At 51.4% G+C, this 13,719-nt stretch overlaps 1 protein-coding gene across 2 annotated transcripts in view; it reads right to left on the bottom strand.

The window, feature by feature from the left end:
- GATAD2A (GATA zinc finger domain containing 2A) overlaps nt 1-13,719 on the bottom strand; it is a 45,186-nt gene extending 31,467 nt beyond the window's left edge. The window contains exon 1 of one of the 2 annotated variants that reach the window (XM_060181873.1): nt 13,516-13,719. The gene's annotated coding sequence lies outside the window, so the exon portion shown is untranslated. The remainder of the gene's footprint in view (nt 1-13,515) is intronic. The other variant, XM_060181875.1, reaches the window with a different exon arrangement.

Here is a 13,719-nt window from a genome sequence, read left to right as displayed (position 1 = left end):
AAAACGAAACAAAACCAACCCGGCCCGTTCATCTAGATGGAAACATTGCACACGGCGGTTCCTGCCCAGTTCCGAAAGAGGTCAGCCTCCCTCTTATCATCCAGACCCCATGGGGACTGCATGCCCCAGTGCTGCCTCCAGCAGGAAGGAAACCCTGCCTTCCCAGGCTATTTCAGAGCTCTAGACCAACAGCTCCAAGGCGGGCAGAGGGGCCCACACGCCTCTTGGTGCCACCTGCCAACGACACCACACTACGTCCTGTTCAGTCAGTGGACCTAGATCAGTAGTGTGTCCAATTAGCCAAAGGTTTGTGTAGCTGAAAGAACCTTTCAATTTGGGGGTCAGGCAGTAGCGCAGCGCATTAAGTGCATGTGGCGCAGAGCACATGGACCAGCGCAAGGATCCTGGTTCGAACCCCACCTGCAGAGGAGTTTCTTCACAGGCGGTGAAGCAGGTCTGCAGGTGTCTGTCTTTCTCTCCCCCTCTCTTTCTTTCCTTCCTCTCTCCATTTCTCTCTGTCCTATCCAACAACGACGACATCAACAATAACAATAACCACAACAAGGCTACAACAAGGGCAACAAAAGGGGGAGAAAATGGCCTCCAGGAGCAGTGGATTCATGGTGCAGGCACTGAGTCCCAGCAATAACCCTGGAGGCAAAAAAAAAAAAAAAAAACAACCTTTTGTGGTCCGGGAGGTGGTGCAGGGGTTAGGGCATCGGACTCTCAAGCGTGAGGTTCCTGAGTTCAGTCCCCGGCAGCACATGTACCAGAGTGATGTCTGGTTCTTTCTCTCTCCCATTCTATCTTTCTCATTAATAAATAAATAAAATCTTTAAAAAAAAAAAAAAAAAGAACGTTTCAATTAAAAACAAAAAGTTGAAAACTTCCTGTTAGATGAAAGAGACTTGGTGGTGGCAGCACCATCCACTAGTGAAGTCTGCAGGATATGAGAGATGCAGTACAATTTCACAGGGGTGAGTGATCCCTTTAAAGCTCTCTGCTGCGTTTTGTGTATTTTGAAAAACATAAGCAGGGCCAGGCTGGACGGTGGCGCAGCATGTTAAAGACTCATGTAAGGATCCTGGTTAGAGCACCCGGTTCCCCACCTGCAGGAGGGTAGCTTCGCAAGCAGTGAAGCAGATCTGCAGGTGTCTAATTTTTTCTCCCCTTTTCTCTCTTCCCCTCCATTCTCAATATCTCTCTCTTATCCAAAAAAAAAAAAAAAAAAAAGCTGCAGGAGCAGTAGATTCATAGTGCAGACACCAAGCCACAGCAATAATCCTAGAGGCAAATACAATAATAAGCTCTGCTCCCTTCTCAAATAGTAAAATAACTGTCCTGAGAAGAATTATTATGAGAGCGGGGGTAGATAGCATAATAGTTATGCAAAGAGACTCTCATGCTTGAGGCTCCAAAGTCCCAGGTTCAATCCCCAGCACCACCATAAGCCCAAGCTAAGCAATGCTCTGGTTAAAAAATAATAATTATATATATGTGATAAATCCAAGATTACTAGATGTAAAGAACAAGGCTATGGGGGCCTGGGCAGTAGAAGCAGTGGGTTAAGTGCACAATGGCAGGATGTGCAAGCACCAGCATAAGGATCCTGGTTGGAGCCCCCAGCTCCCCACCCGCAGGGGAGTCGCTTCCCAGGCGGTGAAGCAGGTCTGCAGGTGTCTGTCTTTCTCTCCCCTCTCTGTCTTCCCCTCCTCTCTCCATTTCTCTCTGTCCTATCCAACAACAACCACAGCAATAACAACAACGATAAACAAGGGCAACAAAAGAGAAAAAAGGGCCTCCAGGAGCAGTGGATTCATAGCAGAGCACCAGCAATAACAACCCTGGAGGCAAAAACAAGACTACCAGATGCTTCTTGAGTGAGAGACTCAGACGAGGTGGGGGTGGGGTGGGGGTGCAGGAGGAGAACTGTTTCAAGTTGGGCCTTTTCTTCCATCTTGGAAGCCCAATCCAAGTCCCTGGGTTTCAGATGCTAGGGGCAAGTGCCTTGTGTCTCTACACCAAGAAGCCAAGGAGGCTGGGCCCAGCCCTTCTGATGTCTAGGCCGGTCATGAGTTGCCAACGGGAGACAGTTCACACAGCAGAGCACAGCCTTACCCTGTGCTGTGTGCAAGGCTCCAGGTCAGAGCCCGACACTGGCTGGGCGCCAGCACGCTGACACCAGAAGCCCCACAGACCAGATGGCAGAGCAGTGCTAGGGGCCTCTCCCATTCTCTAACCAAGTAAGAAGAGTGTGGCCTGGGTAAAGAGCCAGGCTTACAGATAGGTGTTCCCAACACTGCATGTCCCAGAAGTGCTTGAGTTCTCTCCTCAGCTAAGTAAGTAAACGAGATAGCTGGAAGTGCTGGCTCTCCCTCTCTCTCTCTCTCTCTCTCTCTCTCTCTCTCTCAGCATGCCTCTGAGGCAGATGGCTCATTTTCACTTTCTTCCTACCTTCTCTGCTCTTGGCGACTATTTCTTAACTTGGTAACTTCAAAATAAATCTTAATATATAAAATGAAGTCAGTCCAGGATCAGCAGGTTCACAAGGCCATGAGTACCACAAAACAAAGAAACAAAAAAAAAAAGAAAGCCTGGGGAAACAGCATAATGGTTATGCTAAAAGACTTCCATGCTTGGGACCCCAAAGGTCCCAGGTTCAATCCCCAGCACTACCATACGCCAGAACTGAGAAAGAAAGGTAGGTAGGCACAATAATAATAACTACAACAATAAAACAACAAGGGCAACAAAAGGGGTTAAATATTAAAAAAAAAAAAAAAAAAAAGGTAGGTGGGTGGGTGGGTGGGTGGGCCAGGTGGCAGCGCACATGGTTGAGTGCACGTTATAATTTGCAAGGACCTGGGTTCAGGCCCCCAGTCTCACTTCACAAGTGAAGCAGGTCTGCCTGCAGGTGTCTCTCTCTTCCTCTCTATTTCCCCTTTCCCTCTCGATATCTGGCAGTCTCTATCAAAATAAATAGATAATAATAAAAAAAACTTCTGAAAAATCAATAAGAAATGTTTAGTGGGTGGGGGTAGATAGCACAATGGTTATGCAAACAGATTCTTATGCCTGAGGCTCTGTCAGGTCCCAGGTTCAATCCCCCACACCACCATAAGCCAGAGCTGATCTGGTGAAGAGAAGAAAAGAAAAAAAAAAAAAGAAGAAGAGAAGAGAAAAGAAATGTTTATTGGTCTGGAAGGTGGCACAGTGGTAAAGCCTTGGACTCTCAAGCATGAGGTCATGAGTTCAATCCCCAGCAGCACATGTGTGCCAGCGTGATGTCTGGTTCTTTCTCTTTCCTCCTCTCTTTCTCATAAATAAATAAAATCTTTTAAAAAAAAATTAGGGGGTATAGCATAATGGTTATGCAGAGACTTTCATGCCTGAGGCTCTCAAGCCACAGGTTCAATCCCCCACACCGCCATAAGCCAGAGCTGAGCAGTGCTCTGGTGTAAAAAAAAAAAAAAAAAAATTAAAAGAGGGGGCCGAGCGGTAGCACAGGGGGTTAAGCACACCTGGCACAAAGCAGAAGGACCAGCATAAGAATCCCAGTTCGGTGCAGCGGGTTAAGTGCACGTGGGGCAAAGCGCAAGGACCGGCATAAGGACTGGCTCCCCACCTGCAGGGGAGTCTCTTCACAGGCGGTGAAGCAGGTCTGCAGGTGTCTGTCTTTCTCTCCCCCTCTGTCTTCCCCTCCTCTCTCCATTTCTCTCTGTCCTAGCCAACAATGACGACATCAATAACAACAACAATGAAAAACAACAAGGGCAACAAAAGGGAATAAATAAATAAAATAAATTTTTTTTTTAAAGTTAACTATAAAAGAATCCCAGTTCGAGTCCTGGCTCCCCACCTGTATGGGGATCACTTTACAAACATTGAGGCAGGTCTGCAGGTGTCTATCTTTCTCTCCGCCTCTGTCTTTCCCTCCTCTCTCCATTTCTCTCTGTCCTATCCAACAACAACTATATCAGCAACAACAATAATAAGTGACAAGGGGGGAGTCGGGCTGTAGCGCAGCGGGTTAAGCACAGGTGGCGCAAAGCACAAGGACCAGCAGAAGGATCCCGGTTCGAACCCCGGCTCCCCACCTGCAGGGGAGTCGCTTCACAGGCGGTGAAGCAGGTCTGCAGGTTGTCTAGCTTTCTCTCCTCCTCTCTGTCTTCCCCTCCTCTCTCCATTTCTCTCTGTCCTAGCCAACAACGACAACAACAATAACTACAACAATAAAAACAACAAGGGCAACAAAAGGGAATAAATAAAAGTAAAATAAATATTTAAAAAATAATAATAAGTGACAAGGGCAACAAAAGGGGAAAAATAGCCTCCAGGAGGAGTGGATTTGTAGTGCAGTCACCAAGCCCAGAGATAACCCTGGAGGCGAAATAAATAAATAAATAAATAAATGTGGGGCCAGGCAGTGGTGCACCTGGTTAAGTGCTCACATTACAGTGTGCAAGGACCTGGGTTCAAGTCCCTGGTCCCCACCTGCAGGGGAAAAGCTTCACACATGGTGAAGCAGTGCTGCAGGTGTCTCTCTGCTTCTCTCCCTCCCCTTTGAATTTCTCTGTCTTTATCCAAAAATAAATAAATAAAATATATTTTTTAATATTTAATTTATTTATTAATGAGAAACATAGGGAGAAAAAGAGCCAGACATCACTCTGGTACATGTGCTGCCATGGATTGAACTCAGGACCTCATGGCTGAGAGTCTGATGCTTTATCCACTACGCCACCTCCTGGACCACAATAATTTTTTTTTTTTTTAAAGAAATGTTTAAATAATGGGCAGGGGAGATTGCATAATGGTTAAACAAAGAGACTCATGCCTGAGGCTCCAAAGTCCCAGGTTCAATCACCATACCATCATAAGCCAGAGCTGAGTGGTGCTCTGGTTAAAAAAGAAAAGTAGGTGGGCCAGCACAATAGCTCACTTGGACAGTGCGCTGCTTTGCCATGTGCATGACCCAGCTTCCAGCCCAGCCCGCACTGCATTCAAGAAGTTACAATGCTGTGGTCAGTTGCTTCCACTCTTTTCTCTCTCTGCCTCTACCCAAGGAAGAAAAGGGAGAAAAGAGGAAAGGAAAGACAGAAAGACAGACCTGAAAACAACAGTGTCCTGTCACCTCAGCCAAAACTGAGTTAGCACCTCCACAGCTCTGTAGATCCTGGAAGCTCAATCTAACCTGATGGGCACGAAGCCATACACTGGCCATCTCAAAGTACTACTACTTTGAAATGGGGGCCAGGTAGCAGCACAGCGGGTTAAGCGCACATGGCGCGAAAAGTGCAAGGACCGGCGAAAGGACCCCGGTTCAAGCCCCCAGCTCCTCACCTGCAGGGGAGTCGCTTCACGAGCGGTGAAGTAGATCTGCAGGTGTCTGTCTTTCTCTCCCCCCTCTATCTACCCCACCTCTCTACATTTCTCTCTGTCCTATCCAACATAGACAGCAATAACAACAATAATAGTAACAATAACAAGGGCAACAAAAGGGAAGAAATAGCCTCCAGGAGCAGTGGATTCACAGTGCAAGCACCAAGCCCCAGCAATAACCCTGAAGGGGAAAAGAAAAACAAAAACAAAAAAAACACCTCATTAAAAAAAAAAAAAAAAAAAAAAGCCGTGAGGCTCCAGAGTCCCAGGTTCAATCCCCCGCACCACCATAAGCCAGAGCTGAACAGTGCTCTGGTAAAAAAACACTAAATACCTCTGTGCCATCACTCCGCCAGCCTTTAGGCCCCTGTAGAGAGTGGTTGTCTGGTCCAGGCTCTAAGGTGAGAGAGTTCACCCACAGGAGCTGCTCCAGTGTCCGCTCTCACACAGGGCATGGATACCAGCGCCTAAGCTTTCTAGATCACTTTCTTTTTGCTTCAAGTATTTTAAGACCTTCTGTTTTGCCTACACTCTAATTACAGTGATGCATCTCCCTACCTGCCCTTAACGCACAAATTACTCCATTTTACAGAGGGAGAAGGCAAGGCCCAGGCAGACAGCCAGCACATCTCATCCCACATCTCCTAGACGAATAGAGAAAAAAACACAAAAGCCACCAACTTTCTCTCTTCAGGTCTATTTTGCCTTGGCACAGTGCCAGATGCTTCCTGGTCGGGGAGCCCAGACCAGAACCCTGATCTCCTGAGGGTAGCCAGCCCAGCCGGAATGGTGCTGTGTGTTCCAGGCACTTACTCACTCTAGGTAGCACCTCACACGCACACACGCACACAGAGCAGTGTGTAGCGCTGCTCTGGCCAGCCGGGAGGGCAGCCCTGGAGTCTGTACCAGCCCCCGCTCCCCTCGCTACACCCCACCCATTCATCCTGGGGCTGCGGTACTGTACAGGACACTGCGGAGCAGCTCCCCGCCTCGCCACGTCCCCGCGGCCCTAGACTGACCAGGAAGTGCAGAGAAGAGCAGCAGGTCTGCAGCAGCTTCCTGCCTGGACTTGACCACCCCAGAAGCCAGAAGCGAGCAGACTGGAGCCCCAGGAAACTCTCCAAGCGCTTCTCCGCAGAAGAAAATAGCTCGAGTTGAAACTTGTGTCCACATGGTCGACCGACAGATTTAGAACCCAAATTACAGCCTCGGCAGGAGCCTTGACAAAGGACTCAAATTAAGCAAGACCCAGATGCAGAGGCGAGGCACAGGGGAGAGAAAGCCTCAAGTCAAACTGTAAGAGCGAGCACACAGGTTCTCACAGGCCTGGAGGGAGAACTCAACTCGCTTCCCGGGCCAGACCCAAGGCTCAGAACTCATTCCACCTCACCAAGGCTCCCCCCGACCCTGCGTGTGTACATGCGTGTGTGCGTGGACGCGAAGTAGTTACAAGTGATTCAGGTTTCAAAGGGAGTCCATTCCTGTCTTTCGGCCATCTCTCAATGCCAGCATTCATCTACTTGGGCTCCGGAAAGCACAGTGCTTGGCAAGGCAGATAAAATTAGCTACTGCAATGAACTTGGAATCCAGGGTGGGCCATTAAGAAAAGCACAGGAGATTTGCAAAAGCTACATCCAAACTTCCTCAGGGCCAGGTTCAAGTCCTCTGAAGCTCCGAGAAACACAGTCAGGTCCCCTGTCCCTGGCTTCCTTCCACCCTTCCTGGATCAAGGTGACCATTTCCTGTCTCTGTCTTTCAAACCCAAGTGTCCCCAGACTGAAGATCCTCTAGAGATCAAGGAGGTGAATCAAGAGGCCCAGGGAGAGAAAAACAGCAGGAAGAAGTCTGAGGACCAGAAAGTGCTTTTTCGTGTGTGTGTGTGTGTGTGTGTGTGTGTGTTTTTTTTAATCTGAGGAGGGCGGAGAAAGGTGAGTGACACCATGCAGAAGGAGGGCCCAGGATGGGACAGGAAGTAGGTCGACAGCTTGACAAGACAGACTGATAATGGGGGAAGAATGTTTCAAGCCTGTCCCTCCTGCTACTACAGAAGCCTAACACTATGCTGGCCCCAGGCTCAAAACCCAGATACCCAGAGTGGTCCTCTGTCAGGAGCTCCTGGTGCTCCGAATCTACCAAGTCTCCAAAAGAGAAAAGGAAAATAGCACTTTCCCATCTCCTAACTTCCCTTTTAGCCACAAAGTTAGTCCCCAGTCAGCTGATGTAAAGAGATGGGGGGGGTTTAAGTGCACATGGTGCATAGCTCAAGGACCTGAGTAAGGATGCCAGTTCAAGCCCCCGGCTTTTGTCTTTCTCTCCCCCTCTGTCTTCCCTTCCTCTCTCCATTTCTCTCTGTCCTATCCAACAACAACAATAATAACAACAACGATAACCAAGGGCAACAAAAGGGAACAAATAGCCTCCAGGAGCAGTGGATTAGTAGTGCAGGCTCAGAGCCCCAGTGATAACCCTGGAGGGGAAAAAAAAAAGTTCAGAGACCCTTTCCAAGCTGGCAAGACTGAAAGGGGTTGGGAGATACTTCTGATCTACCGCCCGACTCCCAATAAATCAGTTTTTTAAATGTGCATTTATGTGTGGGAGAGAGACAGAAAGACGGGGAGGCGGCAGGAGTAGATAACATAATGGCTCCAAAGTCTCAGGTTCAATCCCTTGCACCACCATAAGCCAGAGCTGAACAGTGCTCTGGTAAAAAAAAAAAAAGAAGAAGAAAAGAAAAGAAAGACAGAAAGAAAAAAGGAAGAAAGAAGGAAAGAAAAGAAAGCGCACAAAGCGCAAGTACCAGCACAAGGATCCTGGTTCGAGCCCCCTGGCTCCCCACCTGCAGGGGGGTCGCTTCCCAGGTGGTGAAGCAGGTCTGCAGGTGTCTGTCTCTCTCTCCCCCCTCTCTGTCTTCCCCTCCTCTCTCCGTTTCTCTCTGTCCTATCCAACAACAACCACAGCAATAACAACAACGATAAATGACAAGGGCAACAAAAAGAAAAAATAGCCTCCAGTAGCAGTGGATTCATAGTGCAGGGACCGAGCCCCAGTGATAACCCTGAAGACAAAAATAAATAAATAATATTAAAAAAAAAAAAGAAAAAGATGGGGAAGAGAGAGAAAGCCACTCTGGCAAATGTGATGCTTGGGATCAAACTAGGGACCCCACACTTCAGCATCCAAACTTCTACCCACTAAGCCACCACTTGGATCACAAAAAAGAAATCTTAAAAAGAAACAGGGGCTCCGGTGGTAGCGCAGCAGGTTAAGCACACATGGCGAAAAGCTCAAGGACTGGCGGCATAAGGATCCTGGTTCAATCCCCCAACTCCCCACCTACAGAAGAGTCACTTCACAGGCGGTAAAGCAGGTCTGCAGGTGTCTGTCTTTCTCTCCCCGTCTTCCCCTCCTCTCTCCATTTCTCTCTGTCCTATCCGACGACAACATCAATAACAATCATAACTAAAACAACAATAAAAACAAGGGCAACAAAAGGAAAAATAAATAAATATATTTAGTAAAAAGAAAGAAAGAAAGAAAAAAGAAAAAGAAAATCAGCAGGGAGAATGCACTGTGACTGGAGGAGGAGAGCCTGAAATGAAAAAATCCACAGGGCCAGAAAAGGGAGGCACCTTCAGAGACAGAAAGGTCCCTTAGCAGTAGGACCCCTCCTGCTGTCGGTGCGAGCCTCCAGAGCAGACAAGAACCCCCTTCAAACACCACTGCATCCATAGATTTGTGTGAAACCAAAGGGAATGGAAAACACTTGGGGAAATTGGGAAACTTTTCCCCAGAAAACTAAGGATCCAGTCAGATAGGGGCATTTCAGAGCAATGAAGGGCCCCCTCCAGAAAAAGGAAGCGCTCTTGACAAGGAGGGGGTCGCACCAAAAGTGGAGACAACTCAGAAAAGGGAAGGATTCTGATTGAAGCAGGAACACCTCCAATTAAATGGGAGACACTTGGAAGAAAGAAGAGGTCACCTTAAGAGTGGGGAAATGGGTGGGGGAGACAGCACGAGGACTATACAGACTCTCCTACCTGGGACTCCGAGGTCAGGGGTTCCAACCCCAGCACCAGCACCAGCCAGAGCTGAATGAGGCTTGGGTGGAGGTGGGGAAGGGACCTGTAAAAAGTGGGTGACCCTTAGAAAAGCAAAGACAAGACCCCTTTTTAGGGGACACTTTAGATTAAGTGGAACTACTACTCAGAGAAGCAAGGACCTCGGGGGTAGGGCAGTGGTGCAGCGGGCTAGGCATATGTGGTGTGAAGCGCAAGGACAGGTGTAAGGATCCCGGTTCAAACACCCATCTCCCCACCTGCAGGGAGTGGGAGGGGGTCACTTCACAGGCGGAGAAGCAGGTCTGCAAGTGTCTGTCTTTCTTTCCCCCTCTGTCTCCCCTCCTCCCTTGATTTCTCTCTGTCCTATGCAACAATGACAACAATAATAATACAGATGGTAACAACAATGGCAACAAAATGGGGAAAATGGCCTCCAGGAGCAGTGGATTCATAGTGCAGGCAGCCCCAGTAATAACCCTAGAGACAAAAAAAAAAAAAAAAAGCAGTAAGGACCTCCTCAGAGAATGTGGGGAGTGCCCCAAGAAACTGAGAAGAAGGGTCCCCTCACAACTGCCTGGATGGATGCCTCCTGAGAAGTGGAAGTCCCTATTCCCAGGGAAACAGGGGTCCCCAAAAGGTCTGAGATAAACAGTACTTCCTTGAGAACCTAGGAAAAATCTTCAGAAAAGGGGGAGTATGGAATATCATAAACAGTTGAGGGTCACCCACAGCAGAAGGTTCTTCTCAAGAGGGCTGGGGGGGGGGGTCTCCTTAGAAAAGTGAAGGGTTGGGAGTCTGGCAGTAGCTCAGTGGGTTAAGCACACGTGGCGTGAAGCAAGGACCGGTGCAAGGATTCTGGTTCGAGCCCCCAGCTCCCCACCTATAAGGGAGTAGCTTCACAGGCGGTGAAGGTCTGCAGGTGTCTGTCTTTCTCCCCCCGCCCCCATTGTCCCGTCCGCTCTCCATTTCTCTCTGTCCCATCTAACAATGATGACATCAATAATAACTAACACAACAATAAAGGACAAGAGAAAATAAATAAATAAAAGCAGGTCTGCAGGTGTCTGTCTTTCTCTCCCCCTCTGTCTTCCCCTCCTCTCTCCATTTCTCTGTCCTAACAATGACAACATCAATAACAACAATGAAAAACAACAAGGACAACAAAAGAGAAAATAAAAAAAATAAAAGCAGGTCTGCAGGTGTCTTTCTCTCCTCCTGTCTTCCCCTCCTCTCTCCATTTCTCTCTTTCCTACCCTACAACAACAACAGCAATAACAACTACAACAAGAGCAACAAAATGGGGAAATTGGCCTCCAAGAGCAGTGGATTTGTAGTGCTGGCACGGAGTCTCAGCAATAACCCTGGAGGCAATAAATAAATAAATAAATAAATAAATAAAATAAGTGGGGTCTCTCAGGAAAAGGGAATTCTTCTCAGTCAAGAAAAGAGGTACCTGCACTGGAATGCCCGCACAGGAGCACACTTCCTATAGGTAAGGTCCTCAGAGAGTGGGGGTCGCTTCAGAGACTGGACTTCCCTTAGTGATTGTGCCCACTCACCCCATGCAGGTTTTTTTTTTTTTTTTTTGCCTTCAGGCTTATCACTGGGGCTTGGTGCATGCACTACAAACCCACTACTCCTGGAGGCCATTTTTTCCCTTTTGTTGCCCTTGTTGTTTATCATTGTTGTCGTCATTGTTGCTGGATAGGACAGAGAGAAATGGAGAGAGGAGGGGAAAACAGAGAAAGAGAAAGACACCTGCAGACCAACTTCACCGCTTGTGAGCGAGGCCCCTGCAGGTGGGGAGCCAGGGACTTGAACCAGGTTCCTTATGCAGGTACTAGTGCTTTACGTCATGTGCACTTAACCCGCTGCGCTACCACCACCCCTCTTTTTTTTTTTTAAATAAAAGTCTCTACAAACTTTTTTAGACAGACTTTTTAAATATTTTTTATTTGTGGTCCGGGAGGTGGCGCAGTGATAAAGCTTTGGACTCTCAAGCATGAGGTCCCGAGTTTGATCCCCAGCAGCACAGGTGCCAGATTGATGTCTGCTTCTTTCTCCTCCTATCTTTCTCATAAATAAAATCTTTAAAATATATATATAGAGATAGATAGATATTATCGGATAGACAGAAATTGAGAGGGAAGGGAGGATAAAGAGAGGGAAAGAGACAGGCATCTGCAGCCCTGCTTCACTACTAGCGAAGCTTTCCCCTGCAGGTGGGAACCAGGGGCTTGAACCCACGACCTTGTGGACTTTGTGCACTGGGATGCCTGCGCTTAACCAGGTGCAACACCACCCGGCCTCCTAGAAGCAGGCCTTTAGGAGGGTCTCTCAGAGGTGGGGGTTTCCCTCCAGAAGCAGGGGGTGGCATAAAATTGGGTTAAGTGGTGAGGTTCCCTCAGTGAGTGAGGGCCCCCCAAAGCAGGTCCTTCAGAGGGACCCTCAGTGAGCAGGGATGTCTCCTCAGAGACAGAGCCTAAGTCCCAGAATGGGCACAGCAGTGGGGCCACCGAGACAGAGTGCCCTAGAAGCGGGCTCCTCAGAAGTGGGTACCTCAGGTAGTGGGAGCCAACCCGCAGCGAGTCCCTTAGAGCTGGGGTGCCAGGAAGGAGGCACTCAGAGAAGGAGAGCCTGTGGTGGCTAGTCCCTCAAGGGCGGGTCCCTTCAGCAAGTGGGGGGCCCCGTGCAACCAGCCCCTCAGTGAGAGGTGCCCCAGCGGTGGACTGCTCAGAACTGGGGTCTCTCCAGAAGGGGGTGCCTGGGCACAGACTGTTGAAGGGGGGTTCTCATAGGGGTGCCCCGAAGGGGCTGGGTCCTCTCAGAGTTGGGGTCCCTCAGAGGTGGGGTACCCGGGGCTAAAAACCCTGGGGAGTTAGGATCCTCTCAGAAGCGGGGTCTCCCGCTACCTCCCTCTACAGCAGCCCCTCAAAGGCAGGGTCCCTCACGGCAGGTGCCTAAGAGGTGGGTCATTACTCCCCACCTCTGACCCCCCCTCCCAAGACCCTGAAACGTTAGGGTCCCTCAGCAGTGGGTCCTTCTGAGGTGGGGAGTGAAGCATCCCTCAGAGGGGGTCCCTTCAGCAAAGTGCCCCTCAGAAGTAGGGCCCCGCAGTGAAGCGTCCTTCACAGGTGGCCTCCACCTCCCGACCCCCGCCCCGGCGAAGCGCCCCTCAAAGGCGGGGTCCCCCCCCCCCCCCGGCGAAGCGCCCCTCAGAGGCGGGTCCCCCCCACCGGCGAAGCGCCCCTCAGAGGCGGGGTCCTCCCCCGCGAAGCGCCCCTCAGAGGCGGGGTTCCCCCCCCCCCGGCAAAGCGCCCCACAGAGGCGGGTCCCCCCCCCCCCGGCGAAGCGCCCCTCAGAGGCGGGGTCCTCCCCTGCGAAGCGCCCCTCAGAGGCGGGTCCCCCCCCTCCGGCGAAGCGCCCCTCAGAGGCGGGGTGCCCCCACCGGCGAAGCGCCCCTCAGAGGCGGGGTCCTGCCCCGCGAAGCGCCCCTCAGAGGCGGGGTCCTCCCACCGGCGAAGCGCCCCTCAGAGGCGGGGTCCTCCCACCGGCGAAGCGCTCCTCAGAGGCGGGGTCCTCCCCCGCGAAGCGCCCCTCAGAGGCGGGTCCCCCCACCGGCGAAGCGCACCTCAGAGGCGGGTCCCCCCACCAGCGAAGCGCACCTCAGAGGCGGGGTCCTCCCCCGCGAAGCGCCCCTCAGAGGCGGGGTTCCCCCCCCCCCGGCAAAGCGCCCCTCAGAGGCGGGTCCCCCCCCCCGGCGAAGCGCCCCTCAGAGGCGGGGTCCTGCCCCGCGAAGCGCCCCTCAGAGGCGGGTCCCCCCCCGTGGCGAAGCGCCCCTCAGAGGCGGGGTCCTCAGAAGTGGGGTGTCCCCGGATACAGACCCTGGGGCGTTAGGATCCTCTCAGAAGTGGGGAGCCCCCTGCAGCAGCGCCTAGACGTGGGGTCCCTCAGAAAGGGGTCCCTCCAGCAGCGGCCCCTCCGAGGTGGGGTCGCCCCGGCGAAAGGCCCCTGGGGGTCCCGGCGGCCAGGCGGAAGCGCGGCGCGGCCGCTGACCGGAAGCAGCCTCACTCACCGAGCAGGGCGCGGGGTCGGCGTCCGGGCGCGGGGTCGGGGTCCGGGGAGCCGCTGCTCGCTCGGCGGCGCCGGGCGGCGGACGGGCGGGCGAGGGCGGCGGCGGTGCGCGTGCGCGGCCGACCCGGCGGGAGGAGCCGCCCCGGGCCGTCGCTCGGCCGCGCTCTCACACTGAAATTGCCGCTCCGCAGCCCGGCTTCCCCGG

This window comes from Erinaceus europaeus, chromosome 23, assembly GCF_950295315.1.
Source record: "Erinaceus europaeus chromosome 23, mEriEur2.1, whole genome shotgun sequence".
Classification (NCBI taxonomy): domain Eukaryota; kingdom Metazoa; phylum Chordata; class Mammalia; order Eulipotyphla; family Erinaceidae; genus Erinaceus; species Erinaceus europaeus.
The sequence above is the reverse complement of the archived record's forward strand: the minus strand, read 5'-3'. Positions and strand labels throughout refer to the sequence as shown.